Source organism: Sus scrofa, chromosome 3 (assembly GCF_000003025.6).
Source record: "Sus scrofa isolate TJ Tabasco breed Duroc chromosome 3, Sscrofa11.1, whole genome shotgun sequence".
Classification (NCBI taxonomy): Eukaryota; Metazoa; Chordata; class Mammalia; order Artiodactyla; family Suidae; genus Sus; species Sus scrofa.
This window is the reverse complement of record NC_010445.4, coordinates 112,298,043-112,306,462: the sequence shown is the minus strand read 5'-3', so window position 1 is coordinate 112,306,462 and position 8,420 is coordinate 112,298,043.

Sequence of the window (8,420 nt, the reverse complement as noted above, 5' to 3'; positions counted from 1 at the left end):
TTGCTGGGAGTATCTGTTGTAATTCATTTTGGTCTCATACATCAGAAAAACCCACATCACAAGAACCTAAATACTTAAGAAGTTCTCTTGGGGCACAGTGGGTTAAGGATCTGGCATTGTCACTGCAGTGGCTTGGGTCAGGTTTGACCCACATGCCCAGGGACTTTCACATGCCCAGGATGGGGCCAAAAAGGAAAAATAGAACTTAAATACTTAAGGCCCCATTATCTCATTTAAAACAAGTCTAGAGGCAGGTGGTCCAGAGGTACATGGCAACTCCATCCTGAGGCCAGAGTGTGCTTGTGTAATTTTGACAGATATTCCAAATTGCCCTCCTCAGAGATTCTACTGTTTTGATTTCCACCATCAGTGTACAAAGTATTTCCCTACAGCCTGGTCAGCATCACATTATCATATTTTCTTTAAAATGTTCCCATCGAAAAAAAAAAAAAAAAAAGAAAATGTTCCCATCGGAGTTCCTGTCGTGGCTCAGTGGTTAACGAATTTAAGAACCATGAGGTTGCAGGTACGATCCCTGGCCTTGATCAGTGGGTTAAGGCTCCGGCGTTGCCGTGAGCTGTGGTGTAGGTTGCAGACACGGCTTGGATCCCGAGTTGCTGTGGCTCTGGCCTAGGCCAGCGGCTACAGCTCCGATTGGACCCCTAGCCTGGGAACCTCCATGTGCCACAGGTGCAGCCCTTTCTAGAAAAGGCAAAAAGACCAAATATAAACAAATAAAAAATAAAATGTTCCCATGGAATAAGAGAAAATGGTCTATATTGTACTTTATATGTTTATTTCTCTTACCATAAGTGACATTGAAACTTTTTTCAAGAGTCTAGGAGCTACTTCCTTTTCCGTGGATTGTCCGGAAGGTCATTGTCCATTTTCCTTTGATGTTTCTGGCTTTGTTGGTACTGAATCTTTATTAACCCCTCTATTAAGATCCAGTCCACATGCCATAAGGTTCCCCCACATCGAGGGTAGAGATCAGGGGTTTAGTCTAGCCAGTGTTGGGTAACCATGGCCGCAACCTAATTTGAGAACATTCTGGTCTCCCCCACAAAAAGAAACCCATTACTCACTATTAGTCACTCCCCCTCCAACCTCTGCTCTCATGCTCCCCCTGCCCCCACCAGGCTTAAGCAAACACTCATCTACTTCCTCCGTGTTTTGCCTCTTCTGGACACTTCACAGAAACAGACTTATATGATATGCAGTCTTTCGAGGCTGGATTCTTTCACGTAGCACAATGTTCTCGAGGCTCAGGCATGTGTCAGGACTTCACTCTTTTTCATCGTTGAATGATATTCCCTTGTGTGAGTAGTCTTCATTTTATCTGCCCATTCTTCAGCTGATGGATATCTGGGCTGTTTCCCCCCCCTTCTTTTTTTATTCTTTTCTTCCACACCTGAGATATATGGAAGTTCCCAGGCTAGGGGTGGACTCAGAGCCACTGCTGCAGCAGGGCTATGCCACAGCCACAGCAACGCAGGATCCAAGCTATATCTGCAACCTACGCCACAACTCACCACCAGACTGGATCTTTAACCCACTGAGTGAGGCCAGGGATCAAACCCGCATCCTCATGGATACGAGTGGGGCTCTTAATCTGCTGAGCCACAGCAGAACTCCTCCACTTTTTGACTGTCATAAAGAATGCTGCTATAAATAGCCAAGGACAAGTTTTGGGGTAGGCGTGTGTTTTTATTTCCCTGCTAGAGGCACAGGGTGGATGGCTTGGTCTTACAGTGACTCTATATTTACCCTTGTGAGGAACTGCCAAACCATTTTCCAAACCAACAGCACTCTTCTACATTCTCACCAGCAGTGTATGAGGTGGGATTTCTCTGCATCCCCTCCAACACTTGTTAGTTTCCATTTTTTAAATTATAGCTCTTCTAGTAGGTGTGAAGTGCGTCTCTTGGTGGCTTTGATTTGCATGCCCCTAGTGATTCCGCACGGTCCAGAGTCTTAGCTATTTATACACCCTTTGGGAGAAATGTCTATCAAATAGAAATGTCTATATTGATTTTTAAGCCCTTTTTCTATGTCTAGGAAATTCACCCTTTGTGACACGAATTGGAAATATTTTTCATAGTTTCTCATAGAGCGTTGATTTGATATATGCTTTTACCCCCTGCAAGCTTTTATATTATACTCAGGCTTGCCTCACTCCAGAGCAGAGGTAATTAAGCATGTGCAGGGCCAGTCATTTGTTTATTACTCTTCAATTAAACTAAATTATTAAAAACTGATCCCAATAAACACATACATAATAAATAAACACAGCTCACAAATCACTCACCACTGACCCTAGCAAGTGGCCTTCTTTCTGGAACTGGGTTTCCTAGTCTGAAAAGCAAGAGCATCGGACTAGATAATGCATTTCCTCTGGGGTGTGGTGGGGGGTCCGCATTGGGCCTCTTGGGATCCGGCAAGGCCCTGGTGCTGTGTGCAGAAGAAAGGAGGGTGCTCAACCCTGGCTGCCTTGCCATCTCCTACAGATGCCCCCGGCCCTGCCCTCCTGGTCAGAAGGGTGTTAAACACAGGAGTCTGGGGGTTCCCCAGGGTGAGGCTCACCTCTCAGGGGGCTGGTGTCGGTGCAGAGATGTAATAGAGTCAGACGAAGAAAACAGCACCCACTTACTCAACTGCACGTTAAAGGAAGACATTTGCCCCAAACACACCAATTCAAGGCAGCCGTCACGGTCCGCCCTTTCTAAGCGAGGGCATTGAGCTGGCTGCCAGGCCAGTAGGGTTGCCAGTCTGACCCAACGAAATATAGGATGCCCCATGAAATCTGAACTGACAATGACCTATATTTTTCAGTGGAAGCATATCTACGAACAATAGTGAGGATATACTAAAAAAAAAAAAAACATGATTCACGGTTTATCTGAAATCAGATTTAACTAGCAGGCTTCACCTGTTCCCAGAGGACCAAGCCAAACGCCACCTTCCAGGACCCAGTGACCTGCCCGAAGGCTAGTGACCAGCATGGAGGGGAAGGGTTATCAGGGGCCAGAGACGATGTTAGGAATGAAAGAGGAAGAGGGAAGGTTTGAGAATGACCTTAGGAAGACCTGAAGCTGGAAAGAGCAGGTGCTGCCTAATCGCATCATCTCTGGTCGCCATAGAAACCAGCTGTAAAGTCAGCCGGCAAGAGCTCGCGCACATCTTCCCGCCTGCCTGCAGCAATAGAGAACATCCACCCGCCCTTCCTTCCGAGGTCCCATCAGGCCTGGTTCCATTGTCTCAGTTTCTCCCCCAGGAGGGACCTGACCCTGCGCTCCTCCTCCCCAACCCCTTCCTCCTCTTTCCAGCCACAGCCGCAGACTCTGCCCTGCCATGCCCACCCTCTAGGGAGAGATGGGCACCTAGACACCCAGGCCTAAGTCAAAGAAAAACCAGAGCCAGGTCGTATAGTGATGAGAACAGATTGTATTAAGGACATTTCCAATAGCAAGGAAGGGACCTCAGCATAGAACAAGGCCTGACTCTGCAGAGAGCGGCGCAAGTGGGAATGTGTAGCAGGGTCAGTGGTAGGAAAATTACTAAGAGGAAACAGCGGGGTAAGGGGGATGCTGGCTAAACCAACTGAACAGAATTCTTACCGAAGATAAGGTAACCGGACTTCCCCTGGGAGATGATCAGATAAGGGGGAGGGAGGGTCTGTTTAACCAGGCTGAGCAAGGTTCTTGATTAAACTAGATTTTATAAGAAAGTGCACAGGAGTTCCCGTCGTGGCACAGTGGTTAACGAATCCAACTAGGAACCATGAGGTTGTGGGTTCGGTCCCTGCCTTTGCTCAGTGGGTTAAGGATCCGGCATTGCCATGAGCTGTGGTGTAGGTTGCAGACGCAGCTCGGATCCCGCATTGCTGTGGCTCTGGCGTAGGCTGGCGGCTGCAGCTCCGATTCGACCCCTAGCCTGGGAACCTCCATATGCCACGGGAGCAGCCCAAAGAAATAGCAAAAAAGACAAAAAAAAAAAAAAAAAAAGAAAGAAAGAAAGTGCACAGAGGGAGTTCCCGTCGTGGCACAGTGGTTAACAAATCCGACTAGGAACCACGAGGTTTCAGGTTCGATCCCTGGCCTTGCTCAGTGGGTTAAGGATCTGGCGTTGCTGTGGCTGTGGTGTAGGCCAGCGGCTACAGCTCTGATTCCACCCTTAGCCTGGGAACCTCCATATGCCATGGGTACAGCCCTAAAAAAGTCCAAAAAAAAAAAAAAAAAAAAGAAAAAAAAAAAGAAAAAAAGAAAATGCACAGAAAAGCCTAGGAGAAGGTTCAGGAGTCTGACCCATGTTTGGTTGCCTACCCCAAAGGAGGGCAGCTTCTAGCAGAGGGACAGTCTACACAAGAGGGAAATGCCCCAAAGACATACAGCAAAAACCCATTCGAATCAAAACAGGTCTGACCTGGCCTGTCTCGCCTATGCATGTATCGCTGTCCTTCCCAGGGCGAAATAAATCTCCTAATCCAAAATGTGATTAAATTGATTAGGAAAATGTTCGGTCTTGCAGACAAGCCTCAGGCAGGCAGTATGCTTCGAATACAAATGCAGGAGTTGGCAGTGATGTGTTTTATCTGACTCCGGAAATTAGAGGCTCTTTGAAGGTAGCATGCAAATTTGTTCCAAATGTCCCAGACTTTGGGAGAAAAGGCCTGAAGCCTGGATCAGGCACTTATGCAAATCATGAGAAGTGCTTTTTAATGCACAGCTTGAGGTCCTCTGGGTACCTGGCTGGAACATCCCTGACCTCATGGCAACTATATTAACCTTCCCCGGGCCTCTGGCTGGCTGTACTTCCTTCCCTCTACATGAGCAGCTGAGGACGTTTGTTCCCATTTTGCAGATAGGAAAGTAGGGCCTGAGGGATGAAGCAATGGAACCCTGTCATTTTGCTCAAAGTGGCAGACCCAGCCTCTCTGCCCCAGCCTGGGGCATCCTGCACAGACATCATTCCACTCCTGGAGATTTTGCACTCTTAGGGGTACATGAAAATAGGCCTATCTCTTCCCACCACCCCATTCACACCTCTAACACTCAGTAAATGTCCTCCCTTGGCTGAAAATTTGCTCAGTTTGCTCCCTTTCATGTAACTTGGGCCAGCTATAGTCAGGAAAATCAAAACTGAAAAATTAAGAGACACCTGCTCCTCTGATGGCCAAGACCAGCACACAGAGAAGGCTGGCCCACCTTTGACTTTATAAAGGCTCAGAGAGGAAGAGAGAAGGCCCCAGAGGGCCCTCAAATCTCCCTGCCCCCCTCCCTGTCTGTTGTCTCCCCCTCCCCCAGCCACCAAAGTCCTCATTGGCTTCCCTGGGCAGCAGACCTCCCCATGAATTTAGGAGGATAGAGATCCAGGCCAAATACAAAGGCTTGGAGTTCCTGTCATGGCGCAGTGGTTAACGAATCCGACTAGGAACCATGAGGTTGCGGGTTCAGTCCCTGGCCTTGCTCAGTGGGTTAAGGATCTGGCATTGCCGTGAGCTGTGATGTGGTGTCACAGTTGAGGCTTGGATCCAGCGTTGCTGTGGCTGTGGTGTAGGTCGGCCACTGAAGCTCTGATTCAACCCCTCACCTGGGAACTTCCATATGCCACAACTGCACCCTAAAAAAACTCAAGAAATCAGGACTTCCAAAATTATGAGGCAAATGTGTATCCAACATACACCTTAAGCTCCATCCCTGAATATCATCAAATAAAGATTTAAGGATTTTGCAAAGCCAGAGTATGAATATACTATAAACTGAAAAAAAAAAAAATCACACATAACCTAAAGATTTTATTCAATGATCTTACTGAGAACTCTAGCCCGGGAACCAGCCTCTCCAGCTCGGAGGAACTGTTCTTAAGTGGTAAGGGAGGAGCCAGGATACATAGGATTTTTTGCTGGGGGAGAAAACAAAGAACAAAAACCAAAAATGGGGTGGAACATCAAAAAATTATTGCTAACCACACTGCGGACAAACAAGCAAACCACAAACAAACAAACAAAAACAACCCAGACCTCTTAAGGATTTTAGAGCTTTTCTTTATGTGGGGTGAAGTGAGAGCCTGGGCTTATTGAAATAATTCCTTTGACACACACCTGAACTACCTGGGGTCAGTATCCTGCTTTTTTCCATCCTGAGTGCCCTCGGGGAGCAGAGTTGGGGGCAGCTGCAGTGGCTAAGGGCTTTACCGGCCACAATCCTTTGTTTAGTGAGATGCCAGGCGACAGTTTTTGTCCACAATATCCACCCTGACTTCTCTCTGCCTTTCTCAGGACTCCTGTCTCCTAAGGCCATATGACTCACAGCTGGCTGGGGACACTAAGGTCAACCCTACTTTTCACCTGGAAAGTGCAATCTAGCCAGGCTGGCAGACACCATGGAACTTCACCGAGGATCACTTCCCAATGTGAGGGCTGGCTAGTCACCCATGATGTTGACATGGTTGTCTCAGCCCTGAACCAGGCCCTTCTGCACCTGAAACTGACACTGGCAGCACTGACAGCCGGAACCTAGCCAGAACACAGATTGGGACTCGAACCCATCCAAAACCCAGATTGGGACTTGAACCCACATTTTAGATTAGAATCACTCACCCGATGTCTGGACTTATTGAGGTTCAAGTTCTTCCTGCCTCCGCAAGAAGGAATTCAGCGAGAGATAAAGTGATAGGCAAGAAATAGATCTATTAACATAGGATGCTTGTGAAAGAGGCAAGCAGGCAGGCGCGGAGGCTCTGCCCCGAGGATTAGGTGGGCTACAGTTTTAGCATCCAAGGGGCGTGGGGGTGGGAAAAGACCGCCTCTTCCTCTTTCTTCCAGCAGTATCTCCACCTTAGTATCCAATAGGGTGTGTGTTCAAATCAGCAGAAAGTCCATTCTCAAACTCCTGCCCTTGGTCTGAATCTGAACGCAGGCCTCATCCCATCCCCCACCCAACGACCTGAAGCAATTCTCACACCTCCACTCATCAAGCAAGCCTGCCTTGTTCTGATGGCTTTTTTGAGCAATTTATTATCTTATAGTGATTTCCCAGAGTCCTCCAAGTCTCCCTCTTTGCCTATGGTCCCTTACTGAGATTTCTACCTGTGGCTACCCCACCCCTATCAAAATGATCCTGATCCGCCTTCAAGCCCCTGCTCAGATCTCCCCGGACTTTGAGCATGTGAGGCTGCCTCGAGAACTGAGGACACAGGTCAAACTCCTGGCGCAGGCGGGCACAGACGGGGTGCCTGATCCAGCTCTGACTGTCAGATGGTGCCCTTGCTCCCACCCCTCTCAGGAACCCATCCCTTTCCCGACCCCTCTGCCTCTTACATGTCCTCACCCTGCTGCGTGGTTACCAGCGAGCTCACTCCTCTGCTCCATAAAATCCCCACACTCCTTGAGGTCAGAGACCTGGTTCTGCTTGTCTCTGGGGTCCCATACCTGGCTCTGGGCCTGGCACTTAGTAGACTCCGTGCATGTTGCCAATAAATCCTTCTGCCTCCAGGGCTTCAGAGACAGCAGTTTGGTAAATATCAGAACAACGGGATAAATTAAAATTCACGTTATGGCAGTTCCCGTCGTGGCGCAGTGGTTAACAAATCTGACTAGGAACCATGAGGTTGCGGGTTCGATCCCTGGCCTTGCTCAGTGGGTTAAGGATCCGGCCTTGCCGTGAGCTGTGGTGTGGGTTGCAGACGCGGCTCGGATCCCGCGTTGCTGTGGCTGTGGTGTAGGCCAGTGGCTACATCATTGATTCGACCCCTAGCCTGGGAACCTCCATATGCCATGGGAGCAGCTCAAGAAAAGCAAAGACAAAAAAATAAAAAATAAATAAAAATACAAAAAATTTTTAAATTAAATTCTCGTGATGATGTGGCTATGGAGACAAAGACTGTGCTCCTAGTGACATCACGTCAGGCTGGTGACACCATTGGTCATTAGTAATATTCATTTCAGGACAGTCCCCTTGGCTTGGACAGATGTGGGGAAAACAAGCCGGAGCCCCACCGTGCTGGTCTGCCCTTTGGGACAAAGCTGTGTTTCATTCACCTCTACAGGCCCCAGCGTCTCTGTCGATATTGCTGGATAACTGAATTAATTCCTTTACATGAAACTAGTGGTGCTGAGGACAAGAAGCTCCAAAGAGACCTCTTTCTGAGTCTCTTCAGAGACTGTTCAGTCAGCTCCCCCACTGATGGAAAAGAACAGCCCATATGGTAGGAAAGTTCCTGGGTGGCCTCTGGGCCCCAGACACTCTCCGTGCCCACTCATACTTCTGTGCCATTGCACTGCCAGTCCCTCCTCTGGGATGGCCCTGCCCTGTCTATCCTGGGACTTCCTACTTTTTTTTTTTCTTTTTAGGGCCACATTTGCAGCATATGGAAGTTCCCAGGCTAGGGGGTGGATATGGAGCTGCAGCTGCCAACCTAAA